Raw genomic sequence first — 27,142 nt, 5'->3', positions numbered from 1 at the left:
GTAATGAATGGAGCAAATTGATTTGATGCCCGATGTCTGTTTTCTTGTCAAGTTTAGTGTACCTGCAGGGCTCAAAGCCTTTTGCTAGTTTATTGAACCCAGCTCATGAATTACTTCTCTTCCCCGCTAAGGAAAAATGGACATTTCATCTCTGATGAAGATATCATAGTCTCTACACAATATCTGTCTTAGAATTCTACTTATTCCTATTAATCTTCATGGATAAACTTTATGGAGCAAGGATCTTTGAATATTTAAATATTTAAGGCCTTTATAATATTGCTTCTGTGTGTTAACAAAAAACCCATGCTAAAAAAGATAAAATAATGATTGAATAAACTCCAGTGAAATTTCTTACCTATGTTATCCCCAGTCAAAGATGTCTTATGATTCTGGACAAAGTGACCCAGAGGGTCTACAGTGGGAGACTCTCATGTAAATCAGAAATGTTCATCACTGTCTGGGATTCATTCTATAGTATTATAAAAAGAACACTTCCTAACCATTCCCCAGGCCATGGAAGACAGAGCGCCTATCAACTCTTCTACCTTTCAAAGATAGTGTTAAGGACAGAAATTCTGCCCCTATCTCCATCCATTACTTGCTTTTGCCCAATGAAAGAAGTTTAATTAACATGATTGGAGATTGCCTGACATCCATTAAGCCATACTCAGCAAACGGGTGGAGTAACAGTGATTCCAAATAAAATTAGCATTTTTCTTTCTCCTTTTCACTGCCTTACTCATATACTGGTAAATGTGAGAGCAGTTGTCTTCTCCTGTGTGTAAGCGCTTATGTGTAGTAAGCATACTTGGGACAGGGCCTGTAGCATACCCTCCATATAGAAACTTGGTCAGTCTCTCTCTCTCTCTCTCTCACACACACACACACATACATACACACACCACACACATGCACACACACTCGCGTACACACACATACACTTTTGTTCCTTTTATTCTTGCTCTTGCTGGTGACTGTGTGTGTAAGGAAACCTGAGATCCTTAGAGATGGCTTTGTAAGCCAGTGTATACTCAATAGATACAACTTTCTGCACAGGCATGCCCTAAAATCTCATTTTAGTAAGGAAATAGGAAGATGCTATTTTAGACTCAAGATACAGCCACATTTCTCTAATCCAGCTTTAGCAAGAGCAGCATATGTTTTGGGATCATTGAGCCCTTGTCTGGTTCACTAATTAAGCTGATACTCTGATCCTCATTTAGCTATTAGTTTACCATATCTATTTTTTGCATGAGACAGAAACCAGAATGGAGGAATGAATCTTACTTCCTCCCTCCAATTTACAAAAGCTTCAACAATTCATTCGGCAATTCTCTGTGTTGACAGTCCCAGTAAACAACTTACAAAAAAGAACGAAAGAATATATGGACTTTTAAAATATCAAGTCAAGTTCCTTAATATCTGTACATCTGTTCAGACCCCAACCTTGATCTGTGGTTTTGAATCCAATCCCAAAAAGATATCTGACCTCGTGATAGTGGCTCTTCTTGTCCCAAGATGGCTCTGACTCCAGCTACCTTCACACCAGAGCTTTGATCCAATCAAATCCTATATATCTGGAAAACAAACGTGTGAAAGAGATCATCTCATCTGGAAAGTACTGAATAATGATAAAGATGATTCTATACAGCTTTATTCCCAACAGGGAACACCTACACCCATGACCTTATGGCACAAAACCAGCACTGTGACTCTTTCAATATACAGACTAAGGTCATCAAGACTTTTAGCAGCCCCATATTTTATTTTTACTTAAATTTTTATTTTTAATTGACAAATAATAATTTCATGTATTTAGGGGCTACAATTTGAGGTTTCGATATATATGTACACATTGTAAATGATTATATCAAGTTAATTAACATATCCATCATTTCACATACTTATAATTTTTGGTGGTGAAAATATTTAAAATCTACCCTTTTGAAGTGAAGGAGATCTTCAAGGAGAACTACAATCCACTGCTCAACGAAATAAAAGAGGACACAAACAAATGGAAGAACATTCCATGCTCATGGATAGGAAGAATCAATATCGTGAAAATGGCCATACTGCCCAAGGTAATTTATAGATTCAATGCCATCCCCATCAAGCTACCAATGACTTCCTTCAAAGAATTGGAAAAAACTACTTTAAAGTTCATATGGAACCAAAAAAGAGCCCACATTGCCGAGACAATCCTAAGCCAAAAGAACAAAGCTGGACGCATCATGCTACATGACTTCAAACTATACTACAAGGCTACAGTAACCAAAACAGCATGGTACTGGTACCAACACAGAGATATAGACCAATGAAACAGAACAGAGCCCTCAGAAATAATATCACACATCTACCACCATCTGATCTTTGACAAACCTGACAAAAACAAGAAATGGGAAAAGGATTCCCTATTTAATAAATGGTGCTGGGAAAACTGGCTAGCCATAAGTAGAAAGCTGAAACTGGATCCCTTCCTTACACCTTATACAAAAATTAATTCAAGATGGGTTAAAGACTTAAATGTTAGACCTAAAACCATAAAAACCCTAGAAGAAAACCTAGGCAATACCATTCAGGACATAGGCATGGACAAGGACCTCATGACTAAAACACCAAAAGCAATGGCAACACAAGTCAAAATTGACAAATAGGGTCTAATTAAACTAAAGAGCTTCTGCATAGCAAAAGAAACTACCATCAGAGTGAACAGGAAACCTACAGAATGGGAGAAAATTTTTACAATCTACCCATCTGACAAAGGGCTAATATCCAGAATCTACAAAGAACTTAAAGAAGTTTACAAGAAAAAATCAAACAACCCCATCAAAAAGTGGGCAAAGGATATGAACAGACACTTCTCAAAAGAAGACATTTATGTAGCCAACAGACACATGAAAAAATGCTCATCATCACTGACCATCAGAGAAATGCAAATCAAAACCACGATGAGATATCATCTCACACCAGTTAGAATGGCAATCATTAAAAAGTCAGGAAACAAGAGGTGCTGGAGAGGACGTGGAGAAATAGGAACACTTTTACACTGTTGGTGGGACTGTAAACTAGTTCAACCATTGTGGAAGACAGTGTGGCGATTCCTCAAGGATCTAGAACTAGAAATACCATTTGACCCAGCCATCCCATTACTGGGTATATACCCAAAGGATTATAAACCATGCTGCTATAGAGGTACATGCACACGTATGTTTATGGTGGCACTATTCACAATAGCAAAGACTTGGAACCAACCTAAATGTCCATCAATGATAGACTGGATTAAGAAAATGTGGCACATCATGGAATACTATGCAGCCATAAAAAAGGATGAGTTCATGTCCTTTGTAGGAACATAGATGAAGCTGGAAATCATCATTCTGGGCAAACTATCACAAGGATGGAAAACCAAACGCAGCATGTTCTCACTCATAGGTGGGAATTGAACAATGAGAACACCTGAACACAGGAAGGGGACCATCACACACCGGGGTCTGTCTTGGGGTGGGGGGAGTGGGGAGGGATAGCATTAGGCTATATACCTAAAGTAAATGATGAGTTAACGGGTGCAGCACACCAACATGGCACATGCATACATATGTAACAAACCTGCACATTGTGCACGTGTACCCTAGTACTTAAAGTATAATAAAAATAATCTACCCTTTTCGCAATTTTTAAATCTACAATACATTATTATTCACTATGGTTATCATGCTGTGCAATAGATCTTGAAAATGTATTTCTCTGTAACTGAAGCTTTGTACTTTTTGATCAACATCTCACTGTCCCCCAACCCCACCCAGCCTCTGATAACCCCCATTCTACTTTCTACTTCTATTAAGTTTGGCTTTTTGAGATTCTACATGTAATTGAGATCATGCAGTATTTGTCTTTCTATGTCTGGCTTATTTCACTTAGCAAATGTCCTCCAGGTTCATTCATATTGTCACAAATGACAGAATTTCCTATTTTAATCCTGAATAATATTCCACTGTGTTTATGTACCACATTTTCTTTATCCATTCATCTGTTGATGGGCATTTAGGTTGATTCCATATCTTGCCTATTGTGAATAATGCTACAATAAACACAGGAATGCAGATATATCTCCAACAAACTGATTTTATATCCTTTGGATATATACTCAGCAAAGTTCTCATGGCTTCTCATTGGTTCAGATTTAGTCACATGCCAATACATAAGATCATCACTATAGCCAGGGAGATCCTGACTTGCTTGGACCAAATAAGGTCTATTCCTAGAGCTGAGGCTGGAGGCCAATTCCAACCAAACCAAATGAATTGAGAATAGGGCAAAGTGGGTCATCAAGCAAAAGATGAAGTGATATTGCTGGAATACTTGAGAATAAATATTCAAGAGATATATCAGTGTCCTCTATAGCTTGTCTCTTAATCATGACTAGAACTCTCCCTTAGGCTAAACTATTATTTGCAGCCCTGGATAAATACAACATTTCAATCCATAACTTTATGGTGTCTTAAAGAAGCTGAGCACCAAGATTTACCTAGGCTTTCTTCCAGAAGCACTGCCTATGTTCTACATAGTTAGTATGTCCTTCTTAGTGCCCAAAATATCAGACAAATATAAAGAGGATACCTGGTAGAAAAACTTTTTTGCTGTCCTGTCTTCAATAGGATATCTAAAACACACTCTAGCTTGGTTAACAGTAAGGATTGAGTGGCTGTTCAGTGCTAGTCTCTCCAGCAATGTGTAATTTGGTTTTCTGGCTACAGATGTGTTTCTGGGACAAGAGTTAAAGCAAGAAATTTTCCATCTGAGTTAGAATGGGATCCTAAAAGCCAAAAGATGAGCCAACTCAAAATCCTTTTTGAGAGAACAGAAACTCAAAAACCAAGTTCCATAATTATAGTCATGAGGTAAGATGGTTCCTCCAAACTTTTAATACTACCTTAAGTGGCGTGATTAATTTCTGCCTGCACCTACAACAACCCTAGTTTCCATGATAAACATGCACTCGGGCCAGATATTTTGCTCAGGGATTCTCATACATAAAAAGATGGCTCACTGTGTTGTGTTAGAAGAATCCATCCCTACTTAGTAAAGGCACATTAGGTTAGGGTGATCCAGGGTAATGGAAGAGTTTGTTGAAGAGCATCTAGAGATATTGAAATGCCTCAATTACTGCTGGGGTCCAAAAGATAGCTGCATCTCCTTACTTGTTTAGGTGGGAGAGTGGTCAAATAAATTAGTGCAATAAAATAACAATTACTATTTATTGACTAATGACTATGATAGGCACTATGCTAAATATTTTATATACATCACCCCATTTAATTTGTATAGCAAGCCTATGAGGTAGTTATGATTACTATCTGCTACCCTAATAAGAGACTAAAACAGGACAAAATTAAGTAAGAATGACCCTGAGGCAGAGCAAGGGAGTGTAGAATGATTTCCCAGAATGTAGGAATAAAACAGGACTTGAGTAAGCATTATGTCTAAAACGTTGTGAGCTTCAGATAACACTATAGTTTTCTGTTGATCATAGGAGCAATAAAATAATTATCAGGCACTGGAGAAGAAAAAAGAAGCAACAGTGACAGTTGCCAGACCTAAAGGGTTTTTCAGACAGGCAGGCAGCCAATTCAGCAAAACTTGAATGACAAATGGCAAAGGACCAGATGCAATAGTTAACATGTCAGTGATGCCAGATAATACAGACAGATAATATTGAAGACAAGATTCCCATTGTACCCCTGACCTTTATGCCCTTGTACCTTGTAAACTCCTCCAAACTTAGATATAACCTTTTAGAAAAGGCAAAGATCACTAAAAATTAGTTCAGATTATTTTCCCTACATGGAATATCTGGAATGAAGGTTGCATTGTACTTCAGAGCATGTATAGGAGGAATACACATGAAATCCCATACCCCATTTATATTATAGTGCTTCATATAGTTGGCCTAGAAAGTGGTGAGAAACAAAGATATTGTACCATAAACACTTTAGTTCATTGTCTCTGATTATTCAGATGGAATGTAAATGAATGGGATATGAGTGAGCTAAAGAAAGGGTAAATATAAGGAGTTGGGAGCTGAATGTAAAGAAATGAGAAGCTGGAAGTGAAAAGTAATAGGTTTTGCAACATTCTTAACTTGGAATTGGCCTGGAGTTGGTACTTGAGTTTTCCACAGGATCAAGTGAAGTGCATGTGACAGAAGAAGCAGATTGGGTCTCTTACTCAGTGGTTTACCTTGGTGAGAAGCACTTGGAATGATCTTTGCTCCAATTCAAGGTCCTCTTATAAATGATGTAGTTCCTCCAGATATAGACTAATGCCTAATGTCAAAAGTGTGCTGGCTGGTGCAGAAAATACAGGGGTGAAACTTGTAATTGCCCTAAAAGAGAGTCTGCTTGTGGACGAGAGCAGAGAAATTTCTTTGCTCTTCAAATACTATATTTATTTCACATCCTTTCCTGGGGCATTGGTTTGAGAATGTTGATGTCACTGATATGTAGATTGGAATTTGGAGTGCCTTAAAAGTGTATTCTTCAAGCCAGGATAATTTTGTGTGATTCAACTGAGTGCAAGCCCTGATCCAGAGAGAAATAGCCTAAATATCAAAGGAATTACAAGACCTAAGGAATTGACAAAATATAAGTCTGAAAAAAAGAATTTATTGTTACTGGAAAATTCATCTATGCATCAGAACATTTTTAAACTTTTGTTTTGAATTAAGTAAAAACTTAGGAAAAGTTTCACAAATGGTACAAAGAGTCTTCAGGTTCCCCAAATGTTAATACTTCTATATTTGCTTTGTTAATCTCCTTCCCCCAACTCCCTTCCTCCCTCTCTCTTCCTCTTCCTCACCCTATTATCTTCCTCAGCACATAATACATATTAACTATTTGAGAGTAAGTTGGAGATGTCATGCCCTTTAATCCTAAATAATTCAATGTATATTTCCTAAAATCAAGGACATTCTCTTACAATGACAATACAGTTATCAAATTGAAGAAATTAGCATTAATGCAATATTTTTGCTCATCTATTGACCTTATTCAAAGTCCATCAATTGTCCTAATAATGTACTTTATAAGGACATGAAATTGCAACTCACAAGTGGCATGCAGTTGCCACATTCCTTTAGTATACTTTATGTGTGAATTTGAATTTAATGATCTGGCAAGGCTACCTAAAGATGATCTTAATATTTATTTGAGGGGCTTCTTGAAGCTCAACCATGTTGATGGGTTATAGTAACCAAGGTAGAGTCATCTGAACTTTCTTGGCATAGTATGTACTAAGAAAGTAAGCTCAGGGGGTTAAAATAGATTTATAATGTAAGACTTGGAAACCCACCAATTGACTCTGTACCACAGAAGAACCAGAAGTTACCCCTTTTACAAAGCATGCACTAGTGATGGAAACAATAGCATCTTTGAGCTCAATGATGGCTATTATCTGTAGGCTATGGTTGACAGTGTGAGATTCTGCTACGGAAATTGGCTCTCTAATACTGTTACGGGATCTCTAGGATGTCGATTTTTCTGGCTGGAAACCTCTGTGGCAGAGGCACCTTTGTCCTAGTTCTTGCCCTGCATCCAGGAAGAGTGAGGTTCTCAGAGAAATGAAGGGTGAAGAAGTAGAAAAGTTTTATTTACTGTTAGAGCAGTTGCAGTGAGCCGACAGGGTGCCATTGTATTCCAGCCTGGGCAACAGAGTAACACTCCGTCTCAAAAAACAAACAAACAAACAACAACAAAGAAAAAAACAGCTCAGAGGAGTGAGTAGCTCCTCTCTGTAGGCAAGTCATCCCTTTAGACTGTTCAGCTATCAGCAAAGAGGAGGCGCTGGAGAGAGTAGCTCCTCTCTGCAGACAAGTCATTCGGACATCTCTGCAGGTCTCTGAAGCTCTCAGCAGAGAGGGTAGCTCCTGTCTGCCAGCAGGTCAGGTCGTCTCTGCAACATTCAGTGGAAGGGTACTCCCCTCTGTAGCTGGTCGTTCTGTCCCATCATCTCTCTGCCCTCTTCGTCCTCTGGCCGTCCTCTCTCCTACTCTGGCTGATACCAGGGCTTTTACGGACCTCAGAGGGGAGGAAATGCTTGCCCATTGGTCCATGGGCGGCCATGGCAGGCTGGAAGAGGCAGCACGAGCTGCATCCCCCCGCCATTCATGTCCCCCCGGGCTCGGCCCCAAGCCCGCTCAGAGATCAGAGCAGGCGCAGGGAGTGGAGAGAGGCCAGGCAGCATGAGAAGATATCCCCTAGCCTGCAGGGACGGGGTGGGGAGGTCCTTCCTGGGGCACCCAAGGATACAGGCTGCAGAGACACCTAGCTCCCACACCTGGGAGGGAGTCACAGCCATTCCTAGGATGGCAGATCTCGCCTGCCCCCAGCCCTCTCCAAATAGAACAGGGAGGCTCGGATCCACAGCTGCAGTTTAGGCGGCTGTAGCCCGGCCCAGGAGGGTGGGGCTCCTTTGTGCTTCGTGGAGCAGGAGGCCTGGGTCTGCAGCTGCGGTTTGGGCAGCTGCAGCAACAAACGAGGAGCTCCAGTCCCAACTCAGAAGGGGCGGGGCTCCCACCGGCTCCGTGGAGTGTGCAGCATCAGCCACACCTCCCTGCTGCAGCCGGAATGATGGCAGCAGCTACTGCCATCAATACCAACATGGACGAAGAGATTCTGGAATTACAGAGGCCACATGGCAACTCTCAGCCCCCAACCCTTATTAACATGGCAGGTAGCAAGGATTGAATGTTGACTGCTATGCCATGATTCATAGAAACTTACAGCAACTGAAATAGACGATGGTGGTGTTCCTAGATGGGGATTCAACTAGGCTGTTTCTCTATTTTGTTATGATAAAGAAATAGAAAGCTGGTAATTAGAAGGTTGATGTCAGATGCCATAAATGAAAAATTGCACTTCTCATGCAGTTTCCAGATCTATGTCATTCACAGACCCATTGATTCAAGGTCATGCCGATTCACCTTAAGTACAAATAGTGAATATTTCTTTAGTGTTTCTTTTTTCAGCTTTTGTCCAGGATACATTTAGACTGGGGAAAGGGAAATATTCAAATTCTAGTACTGTTATATATAGGGTTTGAGGTGACTGATCACAGAGGTCCTAAAACCCTATCATGTTCATCTGACTCATATGGAGGCTTTAAGGTTCAGGTAAGAAACGGAGTTTCGGCTGAAGCCCATCTTATATCGGGTCAAATGGGTCCACACACCCACACTGTGGCTTTTTCTCTGGTCTCTGAGTGTATAATTGGGAGACGCATTCTTAGACGCCAAGAATGAAAGACTTCTATTGTTTCACTGACCTGTGGATGAAAACTATTATAGTATTAAAAAAAAAAACAAAAAACAAGTGAAACCCTTCCAACTTTTTGACAAATATTCAAATCAGAAAAAAAATTATATTTCTAGAGTCACTGCAAAAAATTAATGTCACCATCAAAGATTTAAAAGATATATTCTGTTTTCTCTGTTTTCACATCTGAACTCTGTAAAACCAGATGGTTCATGACAGATGACAGTGATTACTGTAAACTTAACCAACTGGAAGTTCTGATTGCAGTTGCTGTGTTAGATATAGTGAGGATTGAAAGCAATTCACAATTACTTTGTAAATAGTGCTAAGTTAAGTCATGCTCTTTGATGTAATATAGGCCATAGGAACCCTAAACATCTCAAAATTTCTGAGAAGTTGTTCTTCTCATATTGTATTAACTGAGTCTGCTGAGCTGGATATAGCAATGCCCCTAAATTCCAGAGTAAGATACTTGTATGTCAAAAGATGGAAGATAAGCTCCATAAACATTCATCGCCCTGCCATATTGATGAAGTTAAAGGAGGATCTGGAACCTGCTGGTATATTTTCCCAAGTAAAAGACAGATTGTTGCACCTACTGCCACCAAGAGACAGGGACAGCATTTAATTTGGCCCCAATAGAAGTATAATAGTACAGACGTTCAGGGCTCTGGAGGGAGGCCATGCCATTTATAGCAAAGACCTGTTCTCTGTTTGAAAATTGTTGTCTGATATGCTACTGGGCCCTAGTTGAGACTGGGCACAAGATACCAAGATATTTTGCAAGCTAGATTCCCATTGTGATCTGGTTACTATTAGATCCACCACATCATAACTTTAAGCAGACTTAGCAGCTATCTATTTAATCCCCTGTACAATGAAGTAATCGATTTAGAATTGGCTCAAGCAGGTCTAGAAGGCACGAATCAACTATATGAACAGTGGCCCAGATGCCCATGTCACCTAACTTTGTTGCATTTTTGCCTCTTCTTCAACTTACATCAAGCAATGTTAAACATGAAATTCAGGATAAAGAATTCAGAGCTACCAAACAGAAGTAGAGTTTTAAAGTTTATTCCTTGCATAAGAGCATCACACCTAAGGGGAGACCATTTATATCTTAAACATCTTACCCGTTTGATGTTTTTCTTATGCTTATTATAAAATTGTTGACTCCAAAGACAGGTAATTTGAATATTTCAGTAGTTGCCCACACATTGTGGTAAACACTCTTGTTTTTAACAAAATCAGTATCTGCAGAAACATTGTTTGACATTTTGTTGGAAGCAAAGTGCCTTTTTCTAATATGATGGATACATATTATTCTATTGAAAGCAACAATTGACAGTCAGGTTTGATAATTGAAAGACTTTGTTGATTCTAATAACATCTGAAATAACTGCTTTTATCTAATGATCAGTGATGTTGAGCCTTTTTTGTTGTTCACATGATTGTTGGCCACATGTATGTCTTCTTTTGAAAGTATCTTTTCATGTCCTTTTCCCACTTTTTAACGTGGTTGTTTGTTTTTTTTCTTATAAATTTGTTTAAGTTCCTCATAGATGCTGGATATTAGACCTTTGTCAGATGCACAGATTGCAAAAATTTTCTCCCATTCTATAGGCTGTTTACTCTGTTGATAGTTTCTATTGCTGTGCAGAAGCTCTTTAGTCTAATTAGATTCCATCAGTCAATGTTTGCTTTTGTTGCAATTGCTTTTGTCATCTTCATCATGAAATCTTTGCCCATGTCTGTGTCCTGAATGGTATTGCCTAAGTTGTCTTTCCAGGGTTTTTAGTTTTGGGTTTTATGAGATATCATCTAACAGCAGTCAGAATGGCTATTATTAAAAAGTCACAAAACAACAGATGCTGGTGAGGCGGCAGAGAAAAAGAAACACTTATACCCTGCTGGCAGAACACTTATAGTTCAGCCATTGTGGAAGACAGTGTGGCAATTCCTAAGAGACGTAAAGACAAAAGTACCATTTGACCCAGCAATCCCATTACTAGGTATATACCCAAAGGAATACCAATCATTCTATTATAAAGACACATGCATATGTATATTCATTGCAGCCCTATTCACTATGGCAAAGATATGGAATCAACCTAAATGCCCATCAATGATAGACTGGATAAAGAAAATACACCATGGTATACTGTGTACCCATAAACAAGAATGAGATAAATTTGTATAATTTATACAGAATGAGTATGATGTTTATATTTTTGATAAATAAATAATATGTTAACTAAAATGTTTACCAGGTGACTGGGCATCTTCTTCTAATTTGCATAAAATATCTGCTGTTTGGGCTAGTGGTAACACTGAGTGATGACTTTTGACGAGGCAGATGCAGGATGGGATACAAAAGAAGAATGCAGGTAGATGGAAATTACTGCTAATATTCTAGTTCTTGTTTGGGTGGCAGGTTTATTTGTGTTCAGTTATAATTAGATAGATAGATAGATAGATAGATAGATAGATAGATAGATAGATAGATAGAAAAAATACATATATGGAGTAATGATGATGAAGTACCATGAAACAAAAATTATAATTAATTAATTTCTATTTACTGGAGGTCCCTCAAAAATGTGTTTGTAGGGGGCTAGATTAAAAGAAAATGTGATTCATGTCTAGTAAGAGAAATGACCTGGTGCACTGGGACTTGCTGTATAAATCCTAAAAGGTTAGATTGCTTTTTCCCTCCTTTTGCCCCAGTAAAGATGGATCCAAATGCAGAACAGTTTACAAGAAGCCTACCGTGAAGCCTGGGTAGAATATTTATGGAATATGGGTAGCTCATGGGCCTATACCTATTAAGCAGGGGGAGGAATGTTAAAGGAGCATCAAACTGGAGAGGTGAATTGTGAAAGGAACCAAAGAGAGTAAGAAGGATTGGTGGATTTGTATGAAGACATAGGAGCGAACTAATCTATTTCAGGGATGACAATATGTGGCATATACCTTCTATGCCCATGGCACACATCACTAATCAATTATTGCATTCTATCCCACTGAGCTTGAACATGGCCTCTGAATTCTTTTCAGCATAACACTATAGGCAGTTTTTAGTGATTGATCAGAGTTAGCCAATGAAATGTAACCTGTTTGCCATATTTAGTCTATATAAACCATAAGACTACTACTCAGAAGAAATGACTAATTAATAAGCAGAACATTAGCCAAAATTTAGGATAAAGGAAAGTAAAGGAAGTTACACAGGGCATCAATCTGGAGTAGTGCAGTAGAAGAGGGGCCAGGGAACAAGAAGGATTGATTTCAAGTTGGCTAAAAAAAGAACTGGGAAAAATAGAAGCTTAGATGTTAATTTGGACAAATTTAACTTAGCTCCCAAGACTTTGAATCACATTTAAGACCCTAGTACCCATGGTGAGTCCGTGTGTGTGTGTGTGTGTGTGTGTGTGTGTGTGTGTGTGTGTGTGTGTTGTAAGAAGCTTTGAAATGCAGAGAGAATGTGCAGGAATGAGAAGGGACCTGAAGATGGAAGGCCTCTTTTCAGTGTGATTACATTGTGAACTCCTAAACAAGCCAAGTAACCATCACTTGAGGAATATCTTTTTGTATGTGTGTGAAGATTATATAAAATTTGTGGCCACACTGAGGGGAAAGTATGACCCTAGCATTAATATATTTTTCTTCCTCCATCAAGAAAGGAAAACCATCAGCATCTGTAACTACTCTTTGGAGTTTTATTGTTCATCGACGATTGGCCTTATAAGGACACCACATAACGGGTACAGTTACAGGAATTCTCTGGAACAGAGAAGTACAGATTAGTCTATAGAAGGAGATAACATCAATCAGGTGGGATTGGGGGTGGTGGAGGGGACATTTTGGGTTAAAAATGGCCAAGGGTACAGAGCCTAGGGAGGAGAAAATAATATATGTATATATATTACATATATATAGATATATACAAATATGTATATATATTTTAGATAGATACACATATATTATGGAATATAAATACATATATATTATGGAATATATATATATATGTATCCTATATATGTAAGCTGAAATTCTCTAGCAGTGTTGTTCAATATAACTTCATGAGGTTATAGAAAGGTTCTAAATCTATGCTCTCCAATGTCCAATATGATACCCACTAACATGTGACTATTGAGTACTTCAATTGTAGCCAATGTGACTGAGAAGCTGAAGTTTTATTTTGCTTAAGGCTAATTTAAATTTACATAGCCACTTGTGGCTAATGGCTATCATACTGGACAACACAGAACTATGGAGTATCATATGTAGTATCCTGAGTCATTCTCACTTTGGTCTCCCTTATCCCCTTTTCTTAAAAGAATGCTGATGGGATCTCCAGGATCACTGAGATCCTGGTAAATACATTAGAAAATCACTTATGTGCATAAATACATAGTACAGTGTAATTATTTTGATGATTTACATTGCTTATCCTGTGTTTTCAAAATGGTAGCAACCCTCCTAACCACCACCACCCTCAAGCATTCACAAATTTATGTTTTATTTAACCATTCTGGTATTTCATGTAATAAAACTCCCAAAGAATGGTAAAATGTTTGCATGGCCAACACAATCCAATAACTATAGACTGCTTACCTCCTCAAACCTAGCTCACCATGACCTGTCTTTATCAACATAGACAGATGTCTCCAACAGGGAAGTGTTGGTAATCTTTTTGTAAGATGATCTCTAGAGACTTTGGCCCATATATGCACATCTTGAAAAAGCAGTTTCCAGCTGTAACCAACCACGTTGTATACGAATGAGAATTGTTGGTTCTAAAGATTAGAGGAACCAGGTCCAGGAGGTTTAGCACTGGTGATCATGAAATCAGAAGACAGCAGCCTGGAAAACTTCCAGATAATTTGGAAGTCCAGCCAGTGCCAGATGTGGTATACTCTATGTTTGGGAATCCCACAGCTGCTTTTATTCTGTTCAGCATGCTTTCCCTTCCTTTTGGTAGACCACCAGCTGTCTTATGTGCCTCAACTCAAGTTACAACAGCAAAGTTCACTTTAGCTCCGGGAAACTGATCCCCCTTAGCAACTCCATAGCAAATTCCTGAGGAGATGACCTCAATTGCAAACTGTCTCAGTTGAAGTAGACTTATTGGGCCTACTTAGAATAAAACTGTAAATGGCTTCCATTGCATCTGTAAATGGTGTAACTTGAGGAGGGACTTTTCATAGTTGATTTCTGGGACTCTGGTTCACAGGGTGTAATTGGATGCACAGCCACCTACCCAGGGTTATTTGGAGGGCAGTCCCTGCAGGCAGCTAAGTGGCAGGTGTGACCTCAGTGACAGCTGCCTCTAAAATATACAGTGTCCATAAGTCTATATGCATGCTATTTAGAAATTAGCTCAATACTTCTCTTTGTTCTCCATACAAATCTTATAATTTTCCCATGTTATCCTGGACATCTTATTCCATGTTAATAACTGGAAATCATTCAAGCAATTCCTCAGAGATGTTCTTAGTTCTTCAATTATTGTTAGTGCCTAATCTCACACATAGAAATACTGTATATAACCATTCTATACATATTGAAGTTTGAGGGGCCTTGACTGCTAAGGTTTTGCTTATGGGAGAGTTGCTTTAGTGATGGATTTTGAGGGACTTTTGCTAATAGGACATGAGGCATAAGTGGGATAGGAGAGGGGTTTTATCTTTAGATATATAGGAAGTAGCCAGCCCCCCACACCCTGTGCATTAAATGTGGTTTGTGCTCAGCCCAGCAGCACCTATGTTAAAATTGGAACACTATAGAGATTAGCATGTCCCCTGTATCTGAAGTACAATGTGATTTGGGGAGCAAGTGCTGCCATGGTCTGGGTTCAGGTTAACAAACATGTAATACATCCTCTCTAGGTAAGAATGTGGCATATCCTCATATGACATGTAGTCAAAGGGACATATGACAGACACCTCATATGAGATGCATTTGTGCATAAAACATAACAACAGTTGAACAAGTGATCTGACAAGCGATCTCCATGCAGTTTGGTTTCACTGGCTGTATAAATACTGTCTGGTTTGAGATACAGTCTTTGACTTTGGTGTGAACCTAAAGAGAGCTCATGTAATAGTGGGATTAGACTCAGAGATGATCCCCTATACTAGACGACTTCAGTGTTCGCAGGTGAGGCAAATGGAAACGGGATGTGATTCCTGCATTTGACGCCATAGGACATAGCGTGTACATAATAAAACCATGAAGCAACAACCTTTAGTTAACATTAGACAGGTACAAGTAAGGGGCTTGGGGCATTCAGAAGGCAACAGTTGCCCATTTAGTTTAACATAGAAGCTTTTATGCATTGGTGGAGTGACCTGAAACACTACGACTTATGTGCAATATTTGAAGAGTCACTTGTCTAAGGTGACATTTGGGGGCCTGCCTGGTATGACTTTAGTGAAAAATACAGGGGCAGATGGCATCACTATGAAGCTAGTCCAGATGGCATCACTATGAAGCTAGTCCTGCTGGGGAGAGCAGAATCTGGCAAAAACTATTGCATGGGCATAGAAAAGCAGCTACCATTTATTGAGCACCAACTAGGTGTCTCCCAGGCTGGCATTTTATTTAATCTGCTTTTAATTTGCATTTAATTTAATTTGCTTGCTCTTCACCTTTGCAGATCAGAACACTCCCAGCAACCCAACCAGCTACCTTCTCTGATTCTCTATACCCAGGTTGCTGATAACTACTTGAAAAAAATTTCAAAAACTTGTTGGCTAGTGCTCAACTTCAGCTGAACCTTCTTTACACTTACTGGCAACTGCTCTCTATCTCCTTTGGCTGGTCATTCTCAAGATGTGATCCCCTGAACCAGCTGTCTTAGCATCACCTGGTAACCTGCTAGAAATCCACATTTCAGGGCCCCAGCCAGACCTGTTGAATCAAAAACTCTGGAGGTAGGACTCAGTATTCTGTTTTAATGAGTGCTTCATACAATTATGATGTAAGCTCAAGTTTGGGGATCACTGCAGGTCTAGCCTTGTCAACACCTTTCCTCCATTTTCTCAAAACGTATTTCAAACTTTCATCAGTCTTTTCAAACACCCTACATTGCATACTCCTTCATTTTCACAGAAAATCGAGACCTTAGAGCAGAGGTTTCCAGTCTTTCTATTGCCATTACCAGAAAATTTTTATGCCAAACTATGTCCTTTCTAACCACTTTTTTTAATTGAAGAAGGCACCTTTCAGCCACTCAGTAAAAATCCATCTCTCTCAATCAATAGATAGATGATGATGATGATGATAGATAGATAGATAGATAGACAGACAGATACATAGATAGATAGATAGATAGATAGATAGATAGATAGATAGATAGATAGATAGATAGATAGATATTCTGGGTTGCAACTCCTCTGTTCAGTGACCTTTCTACATCAATTAACTATATTCTGATAAGCTTTGAATCTATCTATTGATTTTTGGTTCCTAGTCCATAAATTTCTCCATTCTCTCCTATCTTTAAAAGTCTCCCATATTGCCCTCTAACAGATCCTGTAACTTCTTCTGTTTTATACCCAAGAGAACTATAGTAGCTATTTGTTCTTCCTTGCCAGTATTTGATTCACACCTCACAGAAATCTCACATTTTACCCCTATACATCTTTGAAACCATCTTTCCAAATCACCAATGACAAGAGTGCCAGGGAGAGAGTTACAAATTTTAAATAAGTCATCAGGAAAAGCCTTACTGAAAAGGCAAAATCTTTCCTCCTATGTCTCTAACCACCTTTATTCATACTGCTTTCTGAAGTAGGTCCTCTTCCTGTCCCTTAAATGTTGATGTTTACCAAGATTCTGTGGTTCCATCCTCTTCTCTTTCCTTCCAAATTTATATGAGCAGCTTAGGCCTCTCTCCAGAACTCCAGGCAAACATGTTGGCTAAATCAGAACACATTTGAGTACGTATCCCCCACCTCCTTATGTCATCACTCTCCTTATCTTTATCACCTGGGAATTGCTATTCATGCTTCCCCCTCTATACCCAACACCCAAAGAGAGGACATTTTGCAAAGTATAGTTGAGAAATGCATGAAAAATCTACAAAGGGAAATCAAGATAAGGATTGAAAAGTTTTGATCAAGAGAGATAGCATCAACTCAAGAAAACACTGGATTAGTGTAGGAGAAAGAAGGATAGGACAGAGGAGGAAGAGACCTAGTTACAAGAACCCTATAAACATGCTGTGTTAGAAGTCTTTGGGAGCTAGTTGGCCAAGATGGCAATGAGAAGGATTAGATACGTTACATAATGTATATGGGGTCTCATGGGGAAGAAGGAGAAAAAGAATCACAATCTTGGCCATGATTTTCAGGGAGAACACAAATGCTAAGCTCAAAAGTGTGTGTAAGGATTGGGAGCAAAAATGGCCAGATGGGTTGTTAAAGTACACCATGGAAGACAAAGCAATGAAACAGGAGATGGGAGAGAATATAATTTATTCTTTTTCCAGTTTTTCCTTTTTATGAGAAATTGATGTAATGGAAATCTAATACTTGTAGAAACGATGTTGAAAAACAATTTATTATGATACATAAAATGCTTTAAAAGAAGAAATGATGAGTATAAGGAATAATAATTTGTGCAATAATACTTCTAAAATGGTAAAGTATCTTCCATATGAAAGAGAATTTTTATCATGAGATGGAATCACCTTAACATGGAACTGGAGGATCTGTTGCACATTAGTTCAAAGAGGGTGTTTGCCTGTAAAATGAAATCTGAAGAGGAATTCTTTGATAATAGTTGCATAAACCCTATATTGTGTATTAATTCCATTCATCTTGTGTGACAAGTACCAACAAAGTGTAGGTCACAAAAAATTTGCTATTTTTACCCTAGAAAAGAACCTCTTCCAAGGAGCTGCTATGGTGGTTCTAGTTAGTACTACTCTCTCTGTATACTTAATTTTGAACACACTTGTGTTTTTAGAGCTTAAAGTGGTTTCCAAAATGCTTACATTCTACAATTAATCAAGATAAATGCTAAAGAGTTCCTTGTTCAACTCTAGCCATGACTTTGTAAAGTTTGTACAAATGTATTAGACTCTACCGTACACTTGTACAACTGCTTGAATACGAGCCTTCTTCTCTTTTTATTTAGGACCTATAAAGGCAAGGGAAGGCTGATAAAGATGTGTAACCTACTGGATCCTGAAGAAAGGTCCGTATATTAGGTTATATTACATCAATGATTCTGGTCCATTTCTGGCCAATAGTCAAACTTATAATTAAATAGTCCTATTACTTTCATAAATAACATAACTGAGTGATTGACTGAAGCTTTGACAGAAAGAAGTAGTGGTTTATTTTTGCATTTGCACTATATCTCCTCACAAATAATTTTTGCCAGTTTTTAAGCAAATTGGCTAGACACTTTGTACTTTTTTGTTAAATTTAAAATCAAACAGTTATGATGCCATGTGAATGGCCGTAAATTTATTTGCTTTTTAACTGATTGTTCCAGCTGTCATTTTAGATACTACCTAATATGCTAAATTAGACTATATGATGCTAAAACAACCAGGCAATTCAATGAAAACCAAACTATTAGGTATATACCCAGTAATGGGATGGCTGGGTCATATCAAGAAAAAAACAAACAACCCCATCAAAAAGTGGGCAAAGGATATGAACAGACATTTCTCAAAAGAAGACATTCATACAGCCAACAGACACATGAAAAAATGCTCGTCATCACTGGCCATCAGAGAAATGCAAATCAAAACCACAATGAGATACCATCTCACACCAGTTAGAATGGCAATCATTAAAAAGTCAGGAAACAACAGGTGCTGGAGAGGATGTGGAGAAATAGGAACACTTTTACACTGCTGGTGGGATTGTAAACTAGTTCAACCATTATGGAAAACAGTATGGCGATTCCTCAAGGATCTAGAACTAGATGTACCATATGACCCAGCCATCCCAAAGGATTATAAATTATGCTGCTATAAAGACACATGCACACGTATGTTTATTGCGGCACTATTCACAATAGCAAAGACTTGGAATCAACCCAAATGTCCATCAGTGACAGATTGGATTAGGAAAATGTGGCACATATACACCATGGAATACTATGCAGCCATAAAAAAGGATGAGTTTGTGTCCTTTGTAGGGACATGGATGCAGCTGGAAACCATCATTCTTAGCAAACTATCACAAGAACAGAAAACCAAACACCGCATGTTCTCACTCGTAGGTGGGAACTGAACAATGAGATCACTTGGACTCAGGAAGGGGAACATCACACACCGGGGCCTATCATGGGGAGGGGGGAGGGGGGAGGGGTTGCATTGGGAGTTATACCTGATGTAAATGACAAGTTGATGGGTGCTGACGAGTTGATGGTTGCAGCACACCAACATGGCACAAGTATACATATGTAACAAACCTGCACGTTATGCACATGTACCCTAGAACTTAAAGTATAATAATAATAAATAAATTTTTAAAAAAAAGAAAAAAAAAGAAAACCAAACTATTAAAAGTGGCATAAAGTAAAGCCAACGTCTACTGGATTTACTGAAATCTCACTCTTGCTCAATTGTTCTGTCATTGTTCTTCAATTGACAGATACTTAATAGGTATAGATCCTCCATCTCCATATAAGCCCAAACAAAACCTGATTAATCAAAATGGTTCCACAAAGTCAAAGGTTACCAGAAATTATGAAGTAATACTAGTTGAGTTTCAGGATGCATGGTCCTTAGAGCCCTTAGAAAAAAGTATGACAAACCCTGTAAGTGTTACATGATTGAAGTAGATAAAATAATAGGTGAACCATTAAGGACTCTTTCACCTTTAGAATTTTCTTTTTCAAACATAACATCAAATCTTTATAAGTGGTAGATAAATAAAATGTGGTATATACATACAATGAAATATTATTCAGCCATAAAAAAGAATGAATTACTAATATATGCCATAGAGTAGCAATGGATGAACTTTGAAAACATGCTAAGAGGCCAGCCATGAAAGACCCATATTGTATGATTTTGTTTATATGAATAGTCCATATAAGAGGCAAATCTATAGGGACAGGAATTAGAATAGTGGTATCTGAGAGCTAGCGGGGAATGTGGTGATATGCAGGTGATAGCTAAAGTGTACAGGACTTCTTTTTGAGGTGATAAAAATCTAAAATTTACTGTGTTAGTAGTGGCACAACTGTGAAAATACAAAAAGCCATCAAATTGTACAATTTTAAAGAGTGAATTGTATGGTATGTGAATTATTTCCTAGTAAAGCTGTTACTTTAAAATCCCTCTAATTTGTATATTCATAAAAAAATGTATTGTTTAACTGTATTCCAGACGCCAGAGGCTATATAGTCAAAAGGAGAAAAAAACACATAAGAGATTTAGAGTTATTTGTGTCTGGGTTTTTGTTGTCATTGTTGTTTTGGGTTTTGTTTTGTTTTGTTTTTTGAGACAGGATCTCCCTCTGTTGTCCAGACTGGAGTGCAGTGGCATGATCACAGCTCACTACAGCCTTGACCTCCCGGGCTAAAGTGAGCCTCCCATCTCCCAAGTAGCTAGGACTACAGGCCACGCCACCATGCCTGGCTAATGTTAATGTTTTTTTGTAGAGAGGAGGGTCTCACCATGTTGCCTGGGCTGGTCTCAAACTCCTGGGCTCAAGAGATCCTCCCACCTTGGCCTGCTAAAGTACTGAGAATATAGGTGTGAGCTGCTGCACTTGACTGAGTACTGAGTTCTTTTATCTGCTCAACCTCTAATAAAGCCAGTTTTCTCAGATGTGAAACAGGAATATCATCTTAGCCTCTTGCAGGACTGCTCCAAGATGAGATAATTTCAACAGAGAGCCTAGCACAGTGCTTGGTGCATTTATAGCCACCCAAGAAATATTTGCTCCCTTCCGTTTTCACACCCTATGGAGAATTTCTCTTTTGCCCAGATTTCATCTTTGTGAACATAGGTCAAAATGTCATTTCATCCCATCCTTCCTTGAGAGGTAACCACATTACCATCAAACCAGGCAACCTGAAGTTTTAAGTTTGAATAACAGCTGAAGAAAACTTGACTGTGTAAGTCATTAAAATTTGTCTGTATGGAAAAGAGAAGGACCCAAAAAGGGGTGAAAAATTAGGGCTAAAGCACAGCAACAGAGAAGTGCACCTCATTCAAAACAGAAGCATTTTGCAGTTGGTGACACCCCCACAAATGACTAATCCCAAAGAAGAAATTTGATTCCTTCAACTGCAAGGAAAAGAAGTTTAACACAGGCAGCTGTGGTGATAAATCTTCCTATCAGTTGTGGTTGTAAGTCTGGAAAATCTTGAGTTAACTGTGCTGGTGAATCATGCACATTTATTTCTACTTGTTTAAATATGTTTTTCCTTTATTTACACAGAGATGGCTTATAATAAAGCTACCGTTAAACACTGGTGTCAGAAAACCACCAAAGGGAATTCATTTTCTGACATCCATGATAATAATACAGATGCCCAATTCATGACATGCAGTTTTCCTTTCTCTGTACAAATATTAAAATAATATTCTGTTTGCAGTGCTAAAGATATTGTTGCCTTGATCCCAGCCACAGAAAAATAAATTAAGGAAAGGACTATTTGATTATATGTAGAAATTTTAAATATATTGGCCTTTGCCAAAAATGTATAGTTTACTGACCGACCCCAAATATTTAACCAGATTAAAAAGAATTCACAATTCGAATGCAACTATGGAAAATCTTGTGGTGATTTAAATATTTATAACCCCAGTTTCAAAGTAGTGTTTCCACTTTAGGAACATAAAGGAACATGTCCCTGATTTGCAATTGAGTTGCCTAAAAAAATAGGGATTTGTGTTAGGCTGGGGGTGGGAGGCAGGGAGAAGAATACAATTCTAATGGAAAAGTAGACAGTTGTTATATTTGCCTAACGAAAAGTAATGTTCATTTTCATGTCAATGTATTTGATAAGAATTTCCAAGAACTGTTACTTCAGCAATGACGGTGGGGAAACAAGATCTGATCTAAGAGAATTTTTTTTCCATGTGGGCAATTTTTCTTTTCTTCAACTTTTATTTCAAGTTCCAGGGTTCATGTGCAGGGTGTGCAGGTTTGTTACATAGGAAAACATGTGCCATGGTGATTTGCCGCACAGATCAACCCATCACCTAGGTATTAAGCCCCGCATCCATTAGTTATTTTTCCTTATGCTCTCCCACCCCCCGCCCCACCCCCGACAGGCCCCAGTGTATGTTGATCCCCGCCCCCGCCGTGTCCATGTGTTCTCCATTGTTCAGTTCCCATTTATAAATGAGAACATGTGGTGTTTGATTTTCTGTTCCTGCATTAGTTTGCTTAGGATAATGGCTTCCAACCCCATCCATGTTCTTGTAAATGACATGATCTCATTCCTTTTTATGGCTGCATAGTATTCCATGGTGTATATGTACCAGATTTTCTTTATCCAGTCTATCATTGATGGCCATTTGGGTTGATTCCATGTTTTTGCTATTGTGGATAGTGCCGCAATGAACATATGCATGCATGTGTCTTTATAATAGAATGATTTATATTCCTTTGGGTGTATACCCAGTAATGAGACTGTGGGGTCAGATGGTATTTCTGCTTCTAGGTCTTTGAGGAATCACCACACTGTCTTCCACAATGTTTAAACTAATTTACATTCTCACCAACAGTGTACAAGCATTTCCGTTTCTCCACAACCTCACTAGCATCTGTTGTTTCTTGGCTTTTTAATAATTGCCATTCTGACTAGCGTGAGATGATATCTCATTGTGGTTTTGATTTGCATTTTTCTAATGATCAGTGATGTTGAGCTTTTTTTCTTTCATGTTTGTTGGCCTCATGAATGTCTTCTTTTGAGAAGCATCTATCTGTTCATGTCCTCTCCATATGGGCAATTTTTCATTTATTCTCTCCTCTGGGAGATAGTTAAGTATTTAAAGTAGTAATATGAGGACCTGAATTAAAGATTTTATTTTTTCCAGCTTCATTGAGCTATAATTGACCAATAAAAATTGTACACAAGGTGTGCAATGCCATGTTTTTATATACATAAACATTGTGAAATGATTATTATGGTCAAACTAATTAATATGCCCATCACTTCCCATAGTTACCTTTTTTTGTGAGAATATTTAAGATATACCCTTAACATATTTCAAGCATGCAGCACAGTATTATTAATTGTAGCCACCATGTTGTACATTAGATCTACAGAATTTATTTATCTCACAAAACTGAAACTTTACAAATTTTGACCAACATCTCCCCATTTCCCATATCTCCTATCCTTTAGCAACCTTCATTCTAATCTCTGCTTCTACGAGTTTCACTATTTTAGATTCCACATACAAGTGAGATCATACAATATTTGTCCTTTTTTGCCTGGATTATTTCGCTTAGCATAATGTCCACCAGGTTCGTCCATCTTGTCACAAATAACAGAAATTTCTCCTTTATTGCAGCTGAAGGCTATTTCATTGTACATATATACCATGTTTTCTTTATCAATCCATCCATTGATGGACACTTAAGTTGATTCCATATCTTGGCTATTGTGAATAGTATTGCAATAAACATGGGAGTGCAGATATCTCTTTGACATACTGATTTCATTTCCTTTAGACATATACCCAGAAGTGGGATTTCTGGATAATATTGTAATTCTACTTTTAGGTTTTTGAGAAACCTTCATACTGTTTTCCATAATGGCTGTACCAATTTATATTCCTGCCAACAGTGTACAAAGGTTCCCTTTTCTCCACGTATCTGTCAATGCTTGCTATCTTGATTTTTTGCCATTCCAACAAGTGAGAGATAATATCTTATTATGGTCTTGATTTGCATTTCCCTGATGATTAGTGATGCTAAGCATTTATATGTCTTCTTTTGAGAAATGTCTGTTCAAGTCCTTTGCCCATTTAAAAAACTGGGTTGTTTGTTTTCCTGCTCTTGTTTGAATTCCTTATATATTTTGGATGTTAGCCTCTCATCAGATGTACCATTTGCAAATATTTTCTCCGATTAGTTAGGTTGTCTCTTCTCTCCGTTGATTGTTTTCTTTGCTGTGTATAAGCTCTTTAGTTTGATGTAATGCCATTTGTCTGTTTTTGTTTTTGTTGTCTGTGCTTTTGGGGTTATATCCAAAAAATCATTGCCCAGACCAATGTCATTGAACTTTCCCCCTTTGTTTTCTTCTAGTAGATTTACAGTGTCAGGTCTAATCTATAAGTATTTAATCCATTTTGAGTTGACTTTTGCATATGGTATGATATAAGGGTCTAATTTTGTCCCCTGCATGTGGATATCCAGTTTCCCAGCACCATTTATTGAAGAGACTATCCTTTCCATATTGTGTATTCCTAAATCCTTTTTGGTCCCAGTTTTCTACAAAGCCTTGGCATTGGTGTTGCTGCTATTATGCCCTGCATTGAGACAGGCCTGACAGGAATTACTAGAGTCCCAGTGTTCTCAAAGAACACAGAAGAGAAAGTAATTTATGATCCTTGTAACCTTGCATTTGGTGTCTGCTCATTTCAAGTAGGCACCTCATCCAGTTTTACAGACAGATGTTGACAGGGAAAGCTCTTTACCAGTCAGCCCATCCAGAGATTCTCGGTGGGCTGACTGATAGGGTCCTCAGGTGGTCTAATCTTGTGCCTGGGTGCAGAGGGGCTGGTGTGGAGCTTGGGGCCACTGCAGTGGGCTTAGAATTTGAGTCCAATCACTGGGGTTCATAGATTCAGGTCTGCAGCCTGAGTCCCTGGGGGCTAGTCTGATACCAGAGTTCACTGGGGTGGGTCTGGTGCTGGGATCTGCAGTAAAATCTGGTGCACACTTCACTCTGCTTCGCTAACACACAGAGTATCTTGCTCTGCATATTGCTGTGTGGGCTTGGGGAAAAGGTGATGCAGGTAAAATGAAACTATCTTTTCTACCTTATTCAATACATCTTTTCTTATTTTTGTGCTCCACCAAGGTTCAGTTATCTCTCACCTGGATTCCTCAGCTCTTGTGATGGTATTTTCATATGTGGATGGTTATTTGAATTGATGTTTCTGCTAGTGGATAAGCATTGGAAATTTCTGTTCCGCCTTCTTGTTGACATCACCTCTCTCGATGTCTCCTGAATTAAGGATTTTAAAAGACCTGGAGGCCCACCATAATATGCTGGCCTAAACTTGCTTAACTTGTAAACCTTCTGGATCCTTAGAATGTAGCATTATATTAATCAATCAGATTTTCCCCAAAGTATGATTGTGTTAGCTCAACTGTCAGAATATTTATCTTTTTTTAAATGAGGGATTTTAGACCCTGTATAATGAAAACTAATTTGGGCTCTATTCATTTTATAAGTTTTGAATTCCATACAACTTGAATTTACAGACCAAATTAATTTTCGTTCTCTTTTTAAGAGACTCAAGTTTAGCTTCCATGATATATATAGGGCTTAAAGTCCCTTGTGTTAAAAAAAAAAAAACTATCTATCTATGCATATATATGTGTATTTATTTTGTGTGTGTGTGTGTGTGTGTGTGTGTGTATTCCAATCTTTCTGCCTTGCACAGAGAAGATGTATACATTTTCTGAGCAAAGATCACATAGAACCTGGCTATGGCAATGAGTTAGGATGGTAAAGAGTAAGACCAGCCCAGAAGTTCTTATAGTAGTTCAGTAAAGAGACAGTGGTGGTTTGGTATATGGTGATAGCAATAGAGATAGTGAGAAAATTAAGCTAGAGCCATAGGATGTTTTGACAGATGGATGTGAGCAGAGGAGGAAGAGGAAAGATGGGAGTTTTGGCTACAGCAACAGAGTGTTTAGGATGGACCATGTTTTAGTACTAGTAATTTGAGGCTGAGGCTTGCTTCATTCATTCATGTATTCGTTCATTTAAATAAAAGATTTATTGAGCACCCCACTATGTGCCATGTGCTGTGCTAGGTGCCAGGTATGCAGTGATTAACAATATAGACATAATTCTTGCTCTCCCGAAGATTGTGGTCCAATGAAAAAGACTGAGCCTGAGTCTGACAAGTTGATATCTACAAAAGAGTGCAGTGAGTAGTATGGTAGTGGCAAGAACAGCATGCTGTTGGGAATTAGAGGAGGGACAGCTAACCCAGATTTGGGATGTGTTGAGTAATAAAAAGCTTCCAACAAGAGTGACTTCTAGCATGAAACCTACAAGATGAATGGGAGTCAAACAAGTTAAGAAGGGGAGGGAAAAATGATCCAGGTAGAAAGAATGACTTGATAACTAGTCCTGGACAGGGGAAAACCATGTTGAACTCCTGGAACTAAAAAAACACATTCAGTGTGGCTGAGTGAGAGAGAGGAAATGGCAAATGATGAAGCTAGACAAAGAGGCAGGGGTCAGAAAATGCAGGGCATTATAGGGCATGCTACCATATTAGTCTTTCCCTTAGGAGCAAAAGGGGAAAAACAGTGAACTTTTTTAAAAAATCACATTTTAAAATTTAATTTCTGTTTTGATATAAATGTAGGCTCACATGCAGTTATAAGAGATAATACAGAGAGACCCTCTATGCCTTTTACCCAGTTTCCCCAAAGGTAAAATCTTACAAAACTTTAATACAATACCACAATCAAGATATTGACCTTGATAGAGTAAAGGTAAAGAACGTTTCATCACCACATAGATCCCCCATTTTGCCCTTTTATAGCTGCCTCCACATCCCTCTTTCTCCCCATCTCCTTAAACCCTAGCCACCACTAATATAATCTCCATTTCTGCAATTTTGTCTTTTTAGTTTTTTATATAAA

The 27,142-nt window shown here is 38.4% G+C and overlaps 1 long non-coding RNA gene across 1 annotated transcript in view; it reads right to left on the bottom strand.

Moving 5' to 3' along the window:
• The window catches only part of LOC135969214 (uncharacterized), a 120,951-nt gene that overhangs the window by 31,106 nt on the left and 62,703 nt on the right, over positions 1-27,142 (bottom strand). The window contains exon 3 of the long non-coding RNA XR_010584351.1: positions 1,493-1,580. This is a non-coding gene — a long non-coding RNA (uncharacterized lncRNA). The remainder of the gene's footprint in view (positions 1-1,492; positions 1,581-27,142) is intronic.

This window comes from Macaca fascicularis, chromosome X (assembly GCF_037993035.2).
Source record: "Macaca fascicularis isolate 582-1 chromosome X, T2T-MFA8v1.1".
NCBI classification, from domain to species: domain Eukaryota; kingdom Metazoa; phylum Chordata; class Mammalia; order Primates; family Cercopithecidae; genus Macaca; species Macaca fascicularis.
Note: the sequence above shows the minus strand (reverse complement) of the source record. Positions and strands in the feature narration are given on the sequence as shown.